The sequence below is a fragment of the Manduca sexta genome, chromosome 18 (genome assembly GCF_014839805.1).
Source record: "Manduca sexta isolate Smith_Timp_Sample1 chromosome 18, JHU_Msex_v1.0, whole genome shotgun sequence".
NCBI classification, from domain to species: domain Eukaryota; kingdom Metazoa; phylum Arthropoda; class Insecta; order Lepidoptera; family Sphingidae; genus Manduca; species Manduca sexta.
Window position 1 is genome coordinate 4,263,600 of NC_051132.1, and position 20,797 is coordinate 4,284,396.

General features: G+C 33.6%; 1 protein-coding gene and 1 long non-coding RNA gene across 3 annotated transcripts in view; one reads left to right on the plus strand and one right to left on the minus strand.

Annotated features, from left to right (window-relative positions):
* The window catches only part of LOC115442853 (soluble guanylate cyclase 88E), a 96,955-nt gene that overhangs the window by 51,073 nt on the left and 25,085 nt on the right, over positions 1-20,797 (minus strand). The gene's annotated exons all lie outside the window — the stretch shown is intronic.
* On the plus strand, positions 2,988-4,810 carry LOC115442854. The gene is made up of 2 exons (XR_003938561.1): positions 2,988-3,281; positions 4,586-4,810. It is a non-coding gene; the product is annotated as an uncharacterized LOC115442854 (long non-coding RNA).

The following is a 20,797-nucleotide window of genomic DNA, read 5'->3' on the forward strand; positions in this document are numbered from 1 at the left end:
TGGTAACATTCTTCTAAGATGTAAGCTGTTAGCCTGATGGAAAGCGCTACGATTAACAATTAACACGCGACGCCACTCAGAACTTTGTAGGACAAAGCTCTTTATGCAGCTGACTTGTCATCCTTGAAGTAAAGTTGCTGTTGCGATTCCGAAGTACGAGATTTCCTGAAATCCATGCTTTTACTCCTATATACTACTCCATTCCTTTACATAAGACCCTAAAGCAGATTTTTTAATAGATACAATTAATTCGTAGAATAAAATTCACCAAAATACGGAGAAATTACAACTTGTAGCTGTGTTGCATATAATATTTTAATTGTTTCACGATTTTTTTTTCAGTCTGATTATAATATATTTGATGAATAACTTTCTTTGACGATTGAAAATTTAAACTAAGATTAGGAAAGTATGGTTCTTTTAGTATTATGACCCACTATGTTTTATCCTATTGAAGTATGCTGTAAAAATGAACTTTCACTGATTGAATATTGATTCATAATCCATAAAACGATAGTCACGTGCACCTGACGTATGGAGCCAAAGTCCCGCGATATTTCAGAACTTATTGGGAGTAATTAGCGGCGTCTGTCGTCGGCCCATACAGAGGTAAATATTTGCAGGGGCTCGCTGCTTTGAAGTGGTGACGTACAGACGTACAAACAAACACACTGAATGCCAGATTCTGTGGAGATAGGAAGTGTGCGTTGCGATGGACTACGCGATATAAAATTTATCAGATTTATTTGGAGTTAGAGTACGATGAAAATTAATACACGTTGCATTAACGTCGCCCCGGCATTGACAACTTGCTGCCGTTGCTTTGTACTGTCAGTTTCATAGTTGTGTTGAGTTTCTCGGCAACAAGTTGACAGTCTGCGCAGCGTTAAAGTTACCTAAATAATATGCGGAAACTTTGTATATAGCAGAGATTATGTTTATTGCTGTTATTTTGTTTTGGCTTTATTGGTTTGCAATGAAATTTTACTGCAGGAGACGATTTTTTTTATTGTTATTGCATTTTTAAGTACCGTCTATGTTGAATCAATGCTGGAGAATTTTAATATCATGTTAATTTTCAGTTCTTTCACTACATGCATCTAGCTTCTGATAGTAGTAAAACAATATAACATTCAAAGGCGGATCTGGTAATGAAGGATGGATATTGTTTTTAGATGAAAGTAGATTTGCTATATTATAGGTAGACAGAAATTATCTCAAAAGGTTAAAATATCGTTGAATGATTGAGATGAATGGTTGTGGATGCGGGCGTAAGAGTGCAACAGAAGGTTTAAAAAGTCGAGAATATAAAATGTGGCATTAATATGTCCTACGAATTGAGTTCATTTTCAATAAACAAATTTGAACGATTTAAATCAGGTATGCGCTTTAACATTTATTTTAGCTAAAATCTTAACTTTTATTTTTACTTGATTAAATACCACTTGCTTTTAATGTTTAAAAAACTTAGCATGAGCACTTTTATTAGAAACTTCATCACAAAGAAAAGTTTAAAGCATGAAATGTTTTCTAGAAAATATAATAATTCTTATCGTTCTTTCTAAAATGTTTGCAAATATAAATTAAATAATATTTTACTTTGAAAGAAAAATGTTTGAGTTCAACGGATAAAGTTAGTTACAGACAAATGTATCTTATATTTTTCGGTGTGAAGTGTTTTAAAATAACGTAAAATTTATATTTATAATATGTTTTATTACTTTTTTTGAAATATTATTGACTAAGGCTCATAGAAAAAATGTGTAGACGATTTGAGTACAAGCTGTACTAGTATGTGAATTTTTTTATTCATATATATATATATATATATATACTCAAAATAATAATATATATATACTCAAAATTAACCTTCTTGCCACAAATCGACAACATCATCAATAAATCTTCTAAAATGCTGGGCTTCATAACACGCAACGGCAAGCTATTTCGAAATTCGGACACAAAAATTGCGATTTACAATGCTTACGTACGGAGTCACCTGGAGTATTGTTCAGTAGTGTGGTCCCCTGGATATAACTCGCATCAACTTCGAATAGAACGCATTCAAAAACGATTTTTGAAACACCTTGCTTATTCTCTCAAGTTGCATAAACAGTTCCCATCGTACAGTGATAAGTTGAAACACTTTGGATTAGACAGTCTGTCGAAGCGAAGACAATTACATGATATGGTGTTCCTTTACAAAGTATTAAGAAACGTATTCGATTGCCCTTCGATACTAAATTCATTTTGTTTGCGTGTCCCACGTCGTGTGCCCAGGCTTATCCATGTTGACGCCGGATCATTGCATGTACCTCCGTCCAGAACCAATCTGAAGCAGTTTTCTACAGTCTCACGCTTGTGCAAAGCATACAACAAAATTTGCAGAGAGGTTGACGTATTTGCTGACAAATTACCATCTTTCAAAAAAGTTGTCTTGGCGTTGCTGAAGGGATGAATATGCTGTATTAGTTTTTATAAATTTTATTCCTTTACTTACTACCAATTTTGTTATTCTTTTAAATTTTAAATATCATTTCGTTTGTTTTGTTTTAAGTTTGCTGTTTAATTTATGTAAGTAATATTTTCTTTAAATTTAAATATCATTTTGTTTGCTTTTGTCTTAAGTTTGTTGTATAACTTATGTAATATCACCAAGAAAAATACACGTTATTATGTGTGCATGCTGTGACAACTTAAAGTGTTGTACATTGAATTATATTTTTTGTAACGATTTTTGTATCCATGCTACAATGTAACAACTACTGTTTGTCCAAATAAATAAATAAATAAATAAATTACACTCATCATCATATTATATAACATATTTTTGGACAATGTTTTTACTCTCATTAATGTACGAACATATAATCAACTAAATGTCAATGGACTAATTGTGCCCCAGCCTTAACCATCGGAATCAAAAGCGCACACTGATGTAGAACTGGTATTATCATTATGTTAAAATTAACCTCTTTAGTCATACTTATGACATTACGGGAAAAATCTCATCTACACTAATATATAAAGCTGAAGAATTTGCTTGTAACGCACTAATCTCAAGAATTACTACACCGATATTGAATTTTTTACTAATGGGAAGCTACATTACTCCTGAGTGAGGGCTACCTTTTATCCCAGGAAAATTTTTAACCCCGGAAAAGCACGCGGGCGGAGTAGCGAGAAAAAGCTATTTGCCTACATTCCCCGGAAATAGTGAAAGACATTTAAAAACACCTTTTCCTTATAATTATTTCACACAATTCACCTTTATTGGTCTGGTAAGTGTCTGCAGACTTTCCTAATGGAAGTGTACCGGTTTATGTCAAGTGGAGTACAGTTTATTGTGCCAATAATATAGCTCTATTACCCGGCCGGTTAACAAAGGCGTTATCTACGCGACTTTAATTAAAAATTGATACAATCGCCTCAATAAAGAAACACGTGGAAATAGTGTCATTGGGCTTGTTATTGATATTGGGAATGTGTGGGAATTATTTATTTGTCGTGGATTATGCAATTTATCTAAAGACAAGTAGAGCGAAGACTATTTTTTGTTATAACAAGAAAAAATATCACCTATGAAGGAGTTATAAGAACATTTTTTTAAATTAATTGTAACGTTGTTTTTAAGTTATTCTTTTTCATTGATATCCTGATTAACCAAGATGAAGTTTCAATAACTATTGTATTCGGCTTTATAGGAAAAGTGTTCATTCCGTGTTTTATCAATGTTCCACCATTTTTACACTACTTCACAAAAGATTCTTGTTAATTAAATATATCATTTTACTTTTTAGATTTATTAAAAGTCTATCTATTATATAGATCTTGAACGATTTAAGGAGAGTTGTAATTAAAATAATCCCATTACTTATTATGTAATTGTCATTGTATCACAGTTTTAGCAAACTTTTTTTTTTATTAGATAGTAACTTAGGAGTCACAATATTTAAGTAGACCATCGATCTTTGCTTACTTTCAGTAACTTATCTTTTATTTTTTGTTATAAAAACAACCTAAATAGAAATCCTTAAAGGCATACCCTTAATACATTTCTATTTCCAACTGCGCCTTAAGACTGCTTACTCGGTAATATAAGTAAACACAACCCTTTATGTAATGTAATACGGTTGCTAATCGCTTGTGTAGTCAGGTATACAATTGTAGAATTTCAATGTTCCCTTGAGGGCTGTAATCCTCTTTGATTACAGTAAGTAAAACGTTTGAGTTTCGTTCCTAACATGTTAATATAGGTTTTTAATTTCCTAATGATATTATATTTTATACTAAACGTTGCTCGCAGGCCCGCTCGCTTAAAGGAATTTTCAGAGCTTAAATTACCATTACGTGTGTATTTTCAACAAAACTTTTATTTTTCACAAAATGGTCTTTATGTATAGATACATAAATACTATTTTCTTAAGGGTATCTGCGTGCCAAATTTCATTTAAAACCGTTGAATGTTGTACCCATTTAATGTGAGATAACAAGAAATAAGATAATATTAGTAGGAATGTAGTTTGTGCTATATTGATTATTATATTAAGCTGGAGATAACACGCTTTACCAATTTTTTTTCCAGGGGACTCTGAAAGTAATTACGAGCGGCCATTTTACACTCACTTAAGAAGCGGTGAAACTGACATTGCTACTGTCTTTAACTTAATGAGACCCTAAATTACGTTTGAGGATGTACGAAGCGGCAAGGATGTAAACATTATACATACACTCGTAAATATAATTTTAAGCCTACGTTTAGATACAAACCCTAAGTACTGGAAATCAAAATTAAACCAAATGTAAGATATTTGCAGGGTCTTTTATTCCACAGCCGACATTTCTTGCGACTCGCCTGCTGGACCACATATAGATAGATAACATATCATCATATCATATCATATCAGCCTATAATGTCCCAATGTTGGGCAAAGGCCTCCCCAAGATCCTTCCATGTATCACGATCCTGCGCTATAGTGAACCAGTTATTTTTAAATGAATCCAGTTCGTCCCGCCATCTCTTCTTTGGTCTGCCGCGACGCCTACGAGCAATGTCAGGGCTCCATAAGGTAGCAATCTTGGCCCAAAATTCGTCAGGCATACGACGTACGTGACCAGCCCAGTTCCATTTAAGTTTAGCGGCTTTCTGTGCTACATCGACTATTTGAGTTTTGGAGCGCAATTCGGTGTTTCGAACGCGATCAGTTAATTTAACACCTAGAATACTGCGCTCCATTGCCCGTTGGCAAACCTTGAGCCTGGACTTCTGCTGTTGCTGTTTGGTGAGAGACCAGGTTTGAGCACCGTAAGTCATGATGGGAAGAATGCAAGTATCCAGGAGCTTCCGTTTGATGTAAATTGGAAGTTTGCCTTTAAGCAACTCTTTCATTGACCAAAAACTACGCCAAGCATTGTCTGTGCGGCGCTCTATTTCGCGGTCTTGTCTCACCTCGAATGAGACAATTTGGCCAAGATAAATGTACTCACTGACATACTGCACCTCCCCACCATCCACAGTGATTTTCTCATTGCGGTGGTTCGTCATGACATTGGTCTTTGTCATGTTCATTTTAAGTCCAACCTCAAGGCTCGCATCGCAGAGATCTTCCAACATGTTCTGTAGCTCAGAAGCTGAAGATGCGAACAGAACGATTTGATAGATAACATATATTTGAATTTAATCATATTAAGCGTTCCTGATGATAGCGCCGGTGAAAATGGCCACGTGATGCATGTGTAACTTGTCATTAACTCTTGTTTCGTCATCTGCTTTTATTCATTCATTTGAATTTATTTCTGTGGAGAATTTACGTATACAACATTCAGGTGATGCTATTTTGAAACACGAGTCAATACTAAATGGTATGATGATGAAAAGCATGTTGTGCTTAAGTCAAACATAAAAATATAATTGTATAACACATGGCTTTTGGGCGTGGCTCTGCCCGTGTGGAACAGTATTCATAGTTCTGAGGAGTACTGTAACTTCCTATTAGTAAAAGAATTATCAAAATCGGTTCTGAAGCTCCAGAGGCTAGCATCTACAAACAAACTCACGAACTTTTCCTCTTTATAATATTAATATAGATTACGACACATGCTCCATGCACAACACTATACTATCTCAAGCACTAGCTTAGAAAAATACATCTAAATGGTGCAATATTGCAATAAGCATGAGTATCGTACTGGTTTATCCGTAGATTTCTTTGCGATGCGCCAGTTAGAATTTCAAATGACGAGCTGTGAAAGGCAGACAGTAATTGGAGGAATATGATGTCACTATACTAGCGAGGTCTTTTTAAAGAAAATATGCAACCCCTTTCATTTTACTTCGTTAGTTTTCTTTGTACCTATTGAACTAGGAAACCTTATATTGCTTTGCAAAAATACACGTAGAAATGATAAGCTCCGCCTTTTTTGACGTCGGTTAAAAAAAAAATATTTTTTTATGCAAGGGTAAATAGATCTGTAGAAAGAACATCGCATTAGAAAAATATTAGTTTTTACCTAGATTATCTATTTCAGTTAAGATTTAGAGACATTTTTCGATAAATCCAATTAGTATTCACCTCATTGCTCTATTGGCGGCGTACGGAGGTTTAAATTATTGATTTCCAAACTACTCCAGGTGGACACCCAAGGGCCCACGGGAGACTTGACAGGGGTCTACGTTGGCGTGACCAAAAAATGGGGGTCCACAAGTCGTAAGTCGATATTGAGTTTTTCTATTCATTATCAGCAGACTGCAAAATCAAAATTTGTGCCCCATATGGCGATAGCCATATCGGCCACAAATTTCAGACTCTCTGGATTTTGCTCTATCGACTTGTTATGTATGGAAAAGACATATCCTACATTCTCAATTTTCTTTTTCTTAAAGTTATAGAACAATTATAGAAAAGCATCTTTGCTTATTGCCTCTGATTCTTTTTTCTGTGATTATTTATTGTATGGCTGTTCAAATTCAAATTTTGCGACTCGAAAGAACTGAAGAGAATTTGAATCAGAATTCATGATTATAGCTTGAGATGGAAACAGCGACGTATTATTTAGTTGCATCTCTATCTACTCTAATTTCGAGGCATAGATTTTTTTTGAACATAAGTAAAATATGATATGTTCTATTGACACGTATCGTATTACACAAATATTACTAAAAACGTTTTTGATAAACATATAAATACCATGTGACCCGAATAAGACATTTTCGGCATTGTCACAACAATTTCGACCCCAACGATACGTAATCCCATCAGAGGAAAACGATTGGCAATTTAGCCCAAAATACAATTCATTTACTTACACATTACAACGACTGTTGTATTATTTCTATTGTAATATTATAATATCGGTATCATGTACGTTCGTATGTGCAAAGAGACAATTTTCGAATGAACTTACGAGTAAACACTTCGAGGCGGTGTTTGTTAGTCTTAAAATATAAGTGTCCAGAAAAGCGGCCCTGAATTACTAAGGCAAGCCTTGGATGGCACGTTTTAGTCTAATAATATTTTTCAGTTATACCTATAAAGGTTCGCAATTCCAGTACAGACACACATACCCGCCTATGCAACCTGTAAGCAGCTTAGATCAACAGTAGCACGCAGTTTAAAACAGCGAGCGGAGAATCTTGACACAATTCAGGGAACCCACATCTATCTTCAATCTGCTACGATATTAGTAAAATAAAAATACAGATAGTTGAATATTGCCTTATTCCTTCCATAGCAAAGCGACAGAAATCCTATAAACTGCATTTACATTAGAACCCATCCCATGTTAAATGGGCTGAAACCTTTTTCTATTCTTAAATGCATTAGCTTTCCCGACTAGTTTAGCTGAACGCTATGGAAATACCTTGTCGCTCCATCTACGCCTGTAATATAATAAAATTTTAGAGCTCTCCTTAGGATAATGTGTGGAAGAAGATGGGACGCTTAGCAATCTGCATTTACTTTATTGTTGGTTTGTATGTTGTAGTTGGTATTTATATTTATCCGTCTAAGGTTTAGGCCTATTTGACATGTTTAATAATGTTGTCCTCCTGAATAATTATAAGATAACTAATGTAAATTGCGTATAATTAGCGGCGATAGGCTAGTTGGTTGTGGAACGGACAGCCGAGACAAATTTCCGCAGGTTCAAATCCCAAGGGCACACACCTCCGACTTTTCTAAAATGTTGTGGGTATTCTTTGTGAATTATCGCTTGTTTTAACGTTGAAGGGAAACATCGTGAGAAAACCTGCATACCTGAGAAGATATCTATATGAATTTCGAGGATGTGTGAAGACTACCAATCTGCACTAGCCTAGCATGGTGGACCAAGGCCTAACAGTGGGACGGTATATAATACAGGGGTGATATTATAATGTAAATATTATCCGTTAGATTTCATTTTATTTGGAAGCATAATTGATCGTATAACTTTTCAATTCTTCTTACATTATACTTGATGAATAGTACGCGTTATATTGAAAATTTATTCCCAAAATGGCGGTAAGTTAGCTTCATATTGAAATAAGATGGGATAAAAGCTTATCGAATGTGGTTTGCACACTATTGGCGCCCTTAGATAACACTTTTTGTTTTAACGCATAAGCCTTTGCTATGTTTAATTGTATATTAATAAGGTGACTCAGTTTAGCATAGCTTAAAAGAAAAAAAGCTATGTATTCTTATAATATTAATGTCATGTATATTGTATGTCTATCATTTTACACGAACACGAAGATCATTATCCGTCACAAAGGTGAAATATACCTACAATTAATAGACTAAAATATATCGAGAATCGGCACAACTTGATGTCCATACTAGACCATTAATAAGTGTATTACCTGTTTGTCACTGTCTGCCGTATCCTATTAACCAAGCCATTACTTCGGGGATATGTGTATAGTTTAGGAACACTATTCTTTATTTGTTTATTTCTACGTACAAGTCGATATGTACACTGAACATATTTATTATATTTAATATTTAGCCCTCGATAAGTTAAGGCGATTTTAATAAAGTTATCACTTTATTATAGTAAGATATTGATAGACGAACACACGTTATAAAATTATGAACACAATGGGATAAAAATATATCCATTCTTGATTGAATTATAAAGCGAAATCGTTTTAAACGCACTCTCATTTCTCTAATTTGTATATGAATTCCCACAATTTTCTGGGTGCCGTATTGACACGATTCAATTCCAGTAATGGCATATAATTCATTTCTCGCTCATTTGCCTATTGATAAAATAAACCTCAATATATTGTCAATTTCCTTATATACGGGATATTATTACACCGTCTCTAAATGCGAAAAATTTAGATATGGATAAATTTGTAAATGAGATTTAATATTATGTGGAAAGACACTTAGAAAACGTAACATCTGCTTCGGTGGCGTAGTCGCATTACGGTAGAACTAAACTGTTAAGAGGTCAGATTCGATCCCCGGGTTGGGCAAAGTGATATTGGGATTTTCTGCTCAGTATCAGTCTGGATTTTGGAAATTGTGCCCGGTATGGCGATAGACTCTTATTATCACGTTATTGAATGGAAAACGCACGGCTAAAAGTAGGTGCAGCAGTTGCATCTCTGTTTCTATTTTGGAGATTAAAAGGCATGAGTGTGTGCGTGGAAAGAAACTGAATTTTCTACAAGGGTCAACCGGGAATAACTGGTTTATGCCTTAACAAAGATTTTAATGAATTTAAGATATAAAGTTATTTATCTGCCTATTTATAACGTAGGCCAACAAACAGGCAAGTTAACCTCCAGATATAAACTGATCTTTATTATCGGTAAACATCCCTTAAACTTCTTAGATAATACTAGAAGAATTAAGTAAGCGCTGTCTGCTTTATAGAAAGGAATTATTGAGAGAGGGGGAATGGGGAGTTGTTTATTCCTCTGAAAATCTAAAGACAATGTTTATATTTAGGAAACCGCATAGACACAAATGTCTATCTGGTTTTCTTACATCGTTATGTAAAGATGGAAGTAGACAAAAAATTACTGCCCACCTTCATTAATTCATATAGATTTAGATAATGTAATGCCAATCGTCTGAGTGGTTTACACAAGTTACATTCGTCTCTAGCTGTGAAGAATATGGCATAACTAATAATAATATTTTATACTCAGGGCTGTTATATCAATAAATTTAATTCTTAACGATGAGAAGAATAATGCTTTCCTAATATTAAGTATAATATATAAAGATAAAACAACACGACCATTTCAATGACTTCATTCTCGTCTTCGGAGATAGTATCTTTATTGCATTATTTACTTTAAGTAAGGCGGAAGCTCGCTATTAAAATTTAGTATTCTAAATTCTAATAGAGCGTATCTCATAGCTATTCGCTTTAGCTTATCCGGGATTTGGCAGGTTTACGACTCCTGGCCATTACGCTGAATCGCGTGATTCGGGGAACAACGGTAGCTCCGACGAACTCTCGCAATATTTTCTTCAAGGTCATCTGATTTTGTGAATCATTGTAAAGATTTTCATTTTTAATGAACATTTGCCGGAAAATTGTGAATGAATAACGAATAAGGAGAGTAATGATGGGTAAATTTTTATTTTAAATTGATGATAATATGACAAAATCGAAATTACATTGAACGATTGACTGCGTGCACAAATTTCAATATTTAAAAGATACATGTATAAGAACATAGGTTTTTTTTTTATTATAACAATTTATTATTATTTATTGGAACATCAAGTTCAATTTACATTCAATCCAATAGAAAGTTCTAAAATATGAAGTGGATATTTGCATTTTACAACAGGAGAGGTATTGCATAAACTATTTCATAAAGCATATTGAAACTTGTCTGGATGGATAAACTAAAACTTTTGCTCAGCAATCGTATAGTAAATGTCATTTCTTTATCCGAGCCACTCCAGGCAAAGTATTGCATTCTGTTTGTTTTAAAATATCTTATTGAGGTTTTATGTATTTATGGAATGTCAATAAGTCATGTCGCATCGAGTTTTACTAGTCTATAAACTTAACATGAACTTTTACTGTAACCGTGTTTATGTATGCAACTTGAAGCATTAATTTTTTTCTATTTTAGTATAGAACAGAATATGTGGTTTCAATGAAATGCAGATCAATGGTAATTACTAAGAGTTTCATTGCACCATATTTAATTCAAATAATTGTTTTATTTTACTTTTAAAATATCATTTAATGTACCATGACTCGAATTTTGAAATAAGAGTTTTTTTTTTGTTACAACCGTTTTTCTCCGTAAACTCCCAAAAACCACAACGCCCTTATTTCTAGCCCATTCGGCAATCTTACGTTAAATTGCTTTCTGTCGACCTCTATAAAAGTTTCTGAAGCTCAGATTCTCATACTTTGATAAGAGTATCTTTAAATATATTAATAAATATGAATATATTTTGTAGAGTAACAAATATAGAAAAAACAATTTGAATCTCTCAAACAAATACATACGTGTGAAGGAAAATTCAGTTTCACCACAAAGCTCTCGGGAGGCCCTTTGTTTTTCCCTCTAGAAAAATCGAGTGAAAATACCAAAATCATTTTCATTCAAGCAAAATGTAATATTGTACTACGCGATGGAAAAAATATGTTCTGACTAAAATTAATCTTAACTTTCATGAAAAGATTCATGTTAAAGCGAGACATGTTGTCAAAATTGGCCGCTTACTGTCAAGTTTCGCGGCTTGATATAAGTATGTAAATACTTTTAGTTTTGACTTGTACCCGATTATGAATGTAGGTAGGGACATATGAAACAAAAATTAAATCTGGATTCCCTTGTTGCTCTTTTTCTCTTTTCAATCTCCTTCTGCATCCTTTAATTCAAATTTTGTTACTGTTTTTATATTTCCGAGAGGTGAGAGCTTGGTGACTTGAATCACTGGTTTTGCCTACATCAGGCGCCATTCTCTTTAATACTCGTATGTACTTTAACAGTAACATTTTATGTGATGATAAGATAATAATAATATTATATATAGGTATATAATATATAATATCAGCCCTGTATTATATACTGGCCCACTGCTGAGCACGGGCCTCCTCTACTACTGAGAGGGATTAGGCCTTAGTCCACCACGCTGGCCCAGTGCGGATTGGTAGACTTCACACACCCTCGAAAATTCCTAATAGAGAATTTCTCAGGTGTGCAGGTTTCCTTACGATGTTTTCCTTCACCGTTAAAGCAAGCGATAAATTCACAAAGAATACACACATGATTTTTTAGAAAAGTCAGAGGTGTGTGCCCTTGGAATTTGAACCTGCGGACATTTGTCTTGGCAGTCCGTTCCACACCCAACTAGGCTATCGCCGCTTAATAATAACAAAACATAAAATCTTAGTCTAGATAATTTATTATTAGGTTGTATAATAAAAACCCTAACTGCAAAACATGTGTTGATTACTCATACAAATAGCAGTTACTGATTAAAATATTAATTAAAATTTCTAGACTATTCATTATTTACAAAGTACGTTTACATTAGCTAGGTATGTATACCAACTTTGTTTATAACCTGTAAACCATTCTCTCGTTATGTTATTGTAAAAACTTGTTACTCTTTCTGCAATACATGGTGATTGCTTTAATGGCAGTTTTAATGTTCTAAATAGGTTAATGTAGTTTCCTGACTTGTATTAATTAAAAAAATAATACCATTTCAGTTATCAGTCAAATGTAAAGACCAGTGAGGAAGGGTGAAATTTTCCGAAAGGGATATGCATAAATGAGGTCTGGAAATCGTTTTAATGATAATTAGATTTTATATAAATTACGGAAGGGAATCCCGGAGGAATATGGACTATGGACTGAACATATATCCTAGGTTATAAATCAGTGGGTGATCGACTTTATCAATTTGTTATTCTTGTTTTGCTCAGTTTCGCGCATTGATTTGTTACCTATGAATCACGGATGTTTTTTTGTAAATAAGATGTTTCGTGCCTAAATGTTTAGATTATATTGAATGTTAAGTTATAAAAATAACACATATATAGCATGCATTCATGCCTTTAATGATAGGGTAGGTAGCGACGCGACTAGTGCAGTTGCATAGTATATATGTAAAAATGGTATTGTGGTTTAATGTTAATTATTAGTAGCTATATGTACATATTACCCTTTTACCTTTGAGATCAAAACATTAAGCCATTCACAAAGCCAGACTTCAATGAAGAGCCATTAATTCTATGACTTGCTACTTCGAAAAATTATTAATTTATGATTGGTACTTATATTTAGAAGAGAAAACAGATTTGAAATTTTTCATTCTTTAGCTAACGAAGCGACTAGTAGACAATATGGTTTTATAATCTTTATATGAAAATATATGAATATGTGTGTGTGTGTTCAATATGAACTCCAAAACGACTGTACTTTAATGAAATTTTAAAGTAATATTCAGAGTCATGCGGGTGATTCAGTAGTAATCGGACCAACAGAAAAAAATAATTATTGTCATGTATGAATAAAAACATTATTATGGCATAGACTGTAGTTTGTGTGTTAAAGAGTGTCAAAATTTTCAGTTCGGGATGGATGGTTCCTATGGGCCTTTAAATCTTGGAATTACTTACTGAATTGCGAAACGAGCATAAAGTTTATAATATGTCTACTCAAGCGTAATTAAAACTTTTGTCTTCTCAAATTTTAACTTGAGTAACACAAACAACGACTATAATTATTAAGAGTAAAATATTAAAAAAACATAAATGTTTATTGAACATTTTATTTTAAAAAGATGTTAACTGCTCTTGTTAGTTTCTATTATATTCAGCAAGATCTGCATCTAATAAGCCGTAATAATTTTGGCGACTACATAGAGATCTACTATTTCTTGTTAGTCGATATTTTATCTGTTATTTAAATTAAAATACAGCTGAAGCTAGGTCATAAAAATATTGTCAATATTTGTTTAAAAAACCAACATAAAGAGTTGCAAATAGAATTATTATCATATTAAATCTGTGCGTGTTGCTCGACCGGAGAATCGAAACTAAGTTCTCCCGGTTCACAGATAAGCAGCTACTAGACCTTAAAGTCGCTATTTACCGATTTACAAAAAATGTTCACAAACACACATACTCACACCCTTTATTTCCCCAAAGGGAAGGCAGAAGCGGAATTGGTGCACCCACTTTTCGTCGTGCGTACTATGTCCCATGAAGTGATAGGGGGCGAGCCTATCGCCATATCGAGTACAAATTCCAAAGTCCGGTCTGATACTGAGTATAAAAATCCAATATAATTTTGCTTGACTCGAACCAGGGACCTCAGCACTACCGTCATACCGTAAATAACCACGCCACCGCGGCAGTCATTAAGATTAAAAATGGAAAAATATTACACGACCTGTCATTAATACTGTTTACGACGCTGGTTTACAGTGAATAGATTTTAGAATCCAATGTTTTTGTCTACAGTAGCAGTGTTGTAAACGTTGTAATTGCTATTAATGAACTTCGGTAATGTATTCAAAAGCCAACTGACCTCGTTTGGCTGCGGTTAATTACATTTACTGTTGGTATTTCTGAATACAAATGTTTTGTTGAATACGACCATACGCACAAGTAGGAACGATGATAAAAGATGTTTTTTGTTTTGTTTTAAAGAACAGCCGCCTTTTTGACATCAGTCACTTCAAAAAGAGTCAGTTACAGGAACATTATATGAGACATAATGTGAGATAAATTTATTAAGATAGTTTTATCTGCAAAATGAACGGTTCAAATATTGCTGATGTAGGATAATGCCACTGTTTCATAGAAAATCAGCGTGAAGAGAAAAGCTTCTTGTTTCGTTTAATACGCTGAGAAAGAATGGAAACGCAATGAATTCCCTGCCTGTTTATAATTTTATTTCCTTTTTCTTCGTTCGTTCGTTCTTCGTTTATTCTCTTAATTTCCCTAGTTTTGTTGCAGTGGTTACCTACCAACACATATGAATGATCATAATATAAATATTTCCAAGTTCAAATAATGATTTCAAACTACTAGGGTATCAGAAACTGCTAGATACAAACATTTCACAATAGTCGAGAGATTTTATCTAACTTACAAATCCGCATGTTCATATATTATAGTTTCGTATTCTATAAATAAATCATGAAGACACGATTCGAGGTCGCCTATGCAAATTGGATTCTCCTTACAACCGATAATTTTGCCGTAATTGCTCTCGGCTATCTCAAAGGGCCTCGCAACCTCCCACGCAGGGCTCAACGGATATGAATGTATGTATAAATATGAAAATCAGTACAAATCGCGCAATTTAACTTGGTTGGTGTGAAGTTGGTCACTTCAATCGCTTTCTATGCTCTAGTTTTTTTTAATTACTAAGGTATGCCTGTTCCAAATTCTCTGTAATATGTCTCATAATGATTTATGTTAATAATTTTTCTTAGTTTCCATTCTTCATCCTCAATGTCAACATAAACTCTCGGCTTATCTGTTCATGAGTGGTGAACATACATTAGGAACTCCACTAACTCATTGCTCACATTCTGGTACAAATAAATTAACAGAATACCACTTCAATCTATCTCTCTCTATCTATTTATTAGACTTGTGCATTAATAAGTATATAAATATTTGTTCTTATGATTCCACTGCCGAAAGTTCTTTCTAGAAAAAAAAAGTTTACATAATCTATTGTAGCTTAAAAAGAATCCAATTATATATAAACTCACAAGGTGGTTTATTTATATATTTTGCTGGTATTTATGCAGGCTTGTAAAAATAATTCTAAATAAACTTATCCTGCTGTCTAAAAATAAATTATGAACCTAATTTTTTTTCTGTACAAAGTGCAAAATGCTGTAAACATCCGTTGAGTATGTGAGGAAATATACTGTAGCCTTGCTGTTAGGGTTCCTTGAGTTGTATAAGGGAACCTTTTGTTATAAGTATATATCTATGCTTGAATATTTCCCATTTTAATAAGAGTATTAGTAATACTGGTGGAAGAGTACTCAACACATTTGTCTCCGCATGTCTAGCGACAACGTTTAGCAGTGATAAACTCACCATTGCTACTCGCTCCAAAGATTCGTGTCACAGTAATAACCTGCATAGATCCAGGGAAATATGCCAGCATAATTCTGCAACTATACAATAACTTACAAGTGACTGCTTTATGTTGTTCGACGCTACACAAATGGTCAGTGTAAAAACACAGACTGTATTTACAAATGTATTACACAAATGGTCAGTGTAACACAGCCCCGAATCTATGGGGGGCAAGCCGTGGCCCATGCACCGGGCGGCGAATTCAGAGGGCGGCAAATCCAAACTTTGACTACTGAGACATCTAGAACATAAAACGCATAAATTATTTTCCGCGGGGCGCGAAATGATGATGATGATGACAAAGTTAAAAATATAGGTGGTCGGGGGCGGCATTATCCAGATTTTGCCCCGCCTCCAAATAATTCAAGATCCGGGACTGGTGTAAAAACATAGACGTAGGTAGACGTAGGTAGACGTAGGTAGACGTAGGTAGACGTAGGTAGGTAGGTACCTTATTTGTATCTAGTAGGTACCAGTGGTGGAGAAAAACCCGACTGCCACCGGCTTCCCTTTCGTAATTTATAGAAAATTTAATTTCTTTAGAACGATTTGTAGGCCGTATTTATGCATATTAGTAACTATATTATGGTTAGTCGGATTTCCTTTAGGAAAATTTCACCCATCGACGCTGGTAGATTACCATGATTAAAAATTTACAAATTTTTAAAAATCAATTATATAAAATCGGGCCACCACGGATAAAATTGCTTTATCATTCCACATGAATTTTGAACCAGAATGTTAATTAAACCAGGTTATAACAAAATGACGCCTATTCAAACGAGACTACTTTTTCTGTATTTGGCACAAAGCCAATAATGGGATAATCATTCCAAATACCTGATAATGAATAATCCATAGTGATATTTCCGATAATCTCACGTTGAAAGAATTTCGTCTCGTTGAATAATAATAATAATAAATATTAAATACAAAACTTTATAAATAAAAATAAAAATTATTTAACTAAAACAAATGAAATCGGATGTACAAAACTTAGGAATACTTTTTAGTGGTTGATGATTAATTAATTTATATTTTATAACTGATATTTTAACTGATTATAAATTGATTTTATATTTTAATTACTAAAATAGTTTTAAGAATAAATGTATCCTCCACTAACAATATGAGTCCTATGTTACTTGAATGATTATAATTAATGCTCCAACTCAGCTCCAACAATCAGAACCCAGAACCAAAAGTTCTGAAAAGAGCGAAACTCGACTGACGAATCCTCTTATCGAGCTTGTATCGCACAATGTATAGCTTATTCCCTCGTGTAAACATCACATCTAATCAGTTCTTACGGGGCCATGTAATTCATTACGCTAAAAGGTTACTTACTTCACATTTCATTACAACAAATTTTGTTACAATCAGTTAAAGCTTACTTTATACGATTTATACCAAACTTCGACTTAATTACCCTTCTTAGGATTCTTGTTTGGCTTCCAATAACATTTGAATCAATGCTTAATAGTTAATTTATATACATACTAGCTTTTGCTCGCAGCTCCGCCCGCGTTATAAAGTTTTTGGGGCTAAAGTTTTCCGTAATAAAAACCACGCTATATATTTTCCCGTAAGCCTATGTTCTTCCCAGGGTCTCAAACTGTGTCCATACCAAATTTTATCTTAATACGTTGGGGAGTTTTTGAGTTTAACACATTCAGGCAGACTTTGTTTTATAATATATTTTTGTAGAACTTTTTAAGAGGAACAATCCCGTCATACATCATTGTTGCATAACTTTAACCGTTTACGCAGTGCACGCAACGGAAGCTCTCAAAACTAATAAATTTTGCCCGTTTTTGCAACATTTTTCATTACTGCTCCGCTCCTATTAGCCTGTAGCACTCCACGAACAAAGGGCTATTCAACACAAAAATAATTTCTCAGTTTGAAACGGTAGTACCTGAGATAGGCGCGTAGAAACAAACAAACAAACTCTTCAGCTATATATAATAATAAAAAGTATCCTATGTCCGTCTTCTGGTTCTAAGCTACCTCCCCACCAATTTTCAGCTAAATCGGTTTAGCCGTTCTTGAGTTATAAATAGTGTAACTAACACGACTTTCCTTTATATATGTAAATTAATCGGTATTTTAGTACTACAGTACACCTTTGGCAAATGATTTATTATGTAACCTGACATTATAAAATATCAAATACAAAATATTGAATAACGTATCCAAATTATATACCATGTAAAATTAAATGAATAATTCTCAGATACAAAATATTTAATTGTTCATTCATACATTTCTATTTACTTTTCCGTACATTGTAAATATGCCTTTAAAGAAACATCTATTATGACATACAAACTCAACACCAATCGAAATAAACATCACACCCTTTCAAAAACAGACTCGCGTTCCTTCAAACACGTTTTTTGTCCATGTATTGTAATTTGCTATGCGAGTCACGAGCAAGGCGTGTGGTTTGACGCGAGAGGACTCGTCTCTTGATTACAGCTGTGCAAGCAAACTCATTTAACTCCAGATTTTGTAAACACAAATGAAATTTCGACGATAAGCTATACAAATAAATGAAATTGAAATGACTGTCAATAATATTATAAGTGTAAAAGTTTGTGATGTTTGTAAGAAGTAAATGCAGAAACCACAGAATGGATTTGGATAATATTTTGTATACGGATAGACCATGTTCTCGATTGATATAATTTTTTCGAGAAGAATACAGTAAATAAGACTTTTAATCTGGACAAAGACTTTCCCATGTCGGAGCCATGAGCCAGTTAGTAATATAAAAACTACATAAATTTAAAGATGTCAGACTCAATGGCCCTTCAAAGATAAGACCTCAAAAGGAAAAAAAAAGCCGCTTTTAAAGTAATTCTTTATAACAAATATCGTAGAAGTGGAATTGAAGGCGAAATGATGGAAATATAAATAGCAAAGAGGATTTATGCCAACTCAACACTTGTGAACCGGATCCAACTTTCAACATACAATACTCGTGGTATTTACAAGAAGTATAGAAGATTTTCTCTGAAGAACACCTCAAGATACGCTGACCTTTGTTATGTATGCATATCTTTAATTTACAGTACTAACCGATTGGGCATGTAATGGAGTTCTTATTGTATTTGCGTATTTCAGTAATCATATAGTTATTATGCTAATAAAGATGGAAAAGCAAAATATAAGATCTGTGGGATGATGTGTGAGCGCGGTCTAAAAAAAATACGTGAAAAATATTTTTTACATATAACTACGTATAAAAGGCAGTCAGCAGCCCTATATTCTATCAATTTCAGTGCTACTTTTGACGTAATACCTTATTACTTACAATACCTATATAAATAAAATTCAGAAATAAACAGTTGTTTATATATTATACATACATATATATCAAAACTACTCTAATGCATGTTTAATGTTGTTTAATGTTCATATGTTAAAATCTACATTTTTACCTAATGTAGGTACTATCCTAGAACTAAAAAGGCCAAACGTGATACAAATATCTTAAAAGCATACTCTCCCAATTGACCTTCAATTTATTTATTAAATAAATCAGAAAAGGTTCGAACGTGCATGAAGTATCGCCAATACGGATATCGGAATGACTGAGACCCTCGTCAATATTTGTTCCGGCCGAGGTCGTAGCAAAAAGGGTGTTCTCATAGAATCCTTATCTTTTCATACATGTCGTATCATGGATTTCCATAAGTTAAAATGACGTAATTTTCGTGTCATTTCTATCATAGGAAAGATATATAAATATTAATTAAACGCTTCGTGTTATATACTCGAAAATTAGTGCATAAGGCTTAATCTAGTTGTATTTTATGCGCGTACCGCGCAGTTGCCGTTAATTTAGAAAACATATGACACAAAAGGACGGCAATGCGCTGTATATTTTTTTTCATAATTAGCAATTAGTGGTAGCAACTTTCAACTAATAAACTGACAAATAGTGTAGGAATTAGTTAAATCTATAAACTTCATAATAAATTTTAATCAACGCATGGCAACTTGTAATAAATTCCTTAGCCATGGCTATTGCTATTCCATGTATTATAATAAGTATTATATAACCTTATTTCAATCATCATTAGTCGACGTAAACAAAATGATAATGTGTCGCAATTGAACATGCTTTTACAGTTAAGGCTCCAAATTCATGCTGTATTTATTTATCTTGAGCCGCTTTCGTATTGCTATTTGTCTCATACAGACGCTGATATCCGTAGGGAATAAAGCCTGTTTTATGAAACAAACGGAATAAATTCGAAGACAAAGGCGTATGTTCGATACAGTTTATTGTTTACACAGAATGAATCCCGAATAATTTCTCATACGACTTCATCAAAGGTTAACGGTAATTCGCATACTGAAAATCTACAATAAATTGAAAGAGGTGAACTTTGCATGGTAGAGCGTTTGTTTATAAGAGAACTTATGAAAGCACTGGGGCGATAGAATGTCTATATACGTTTAGAAAAGTTGCTTTATTTAAGTGCATTTTATAAGATACCAAAGCCGATTAACTGATATTTATTCTGTGTTGTTAAAAGCAATCTACAAAACAAATAATTTTCAAAGACAGTTGCTAGAAGATATAGTCTTATTTTTCATTAGTTATTACACATTTTCATTAGCAAGGTCAGCAACAACGGACGCTCGAAAAACTTTCCGTCCAACCGTGACCTAGCAAGCGAAGCCGCGACCA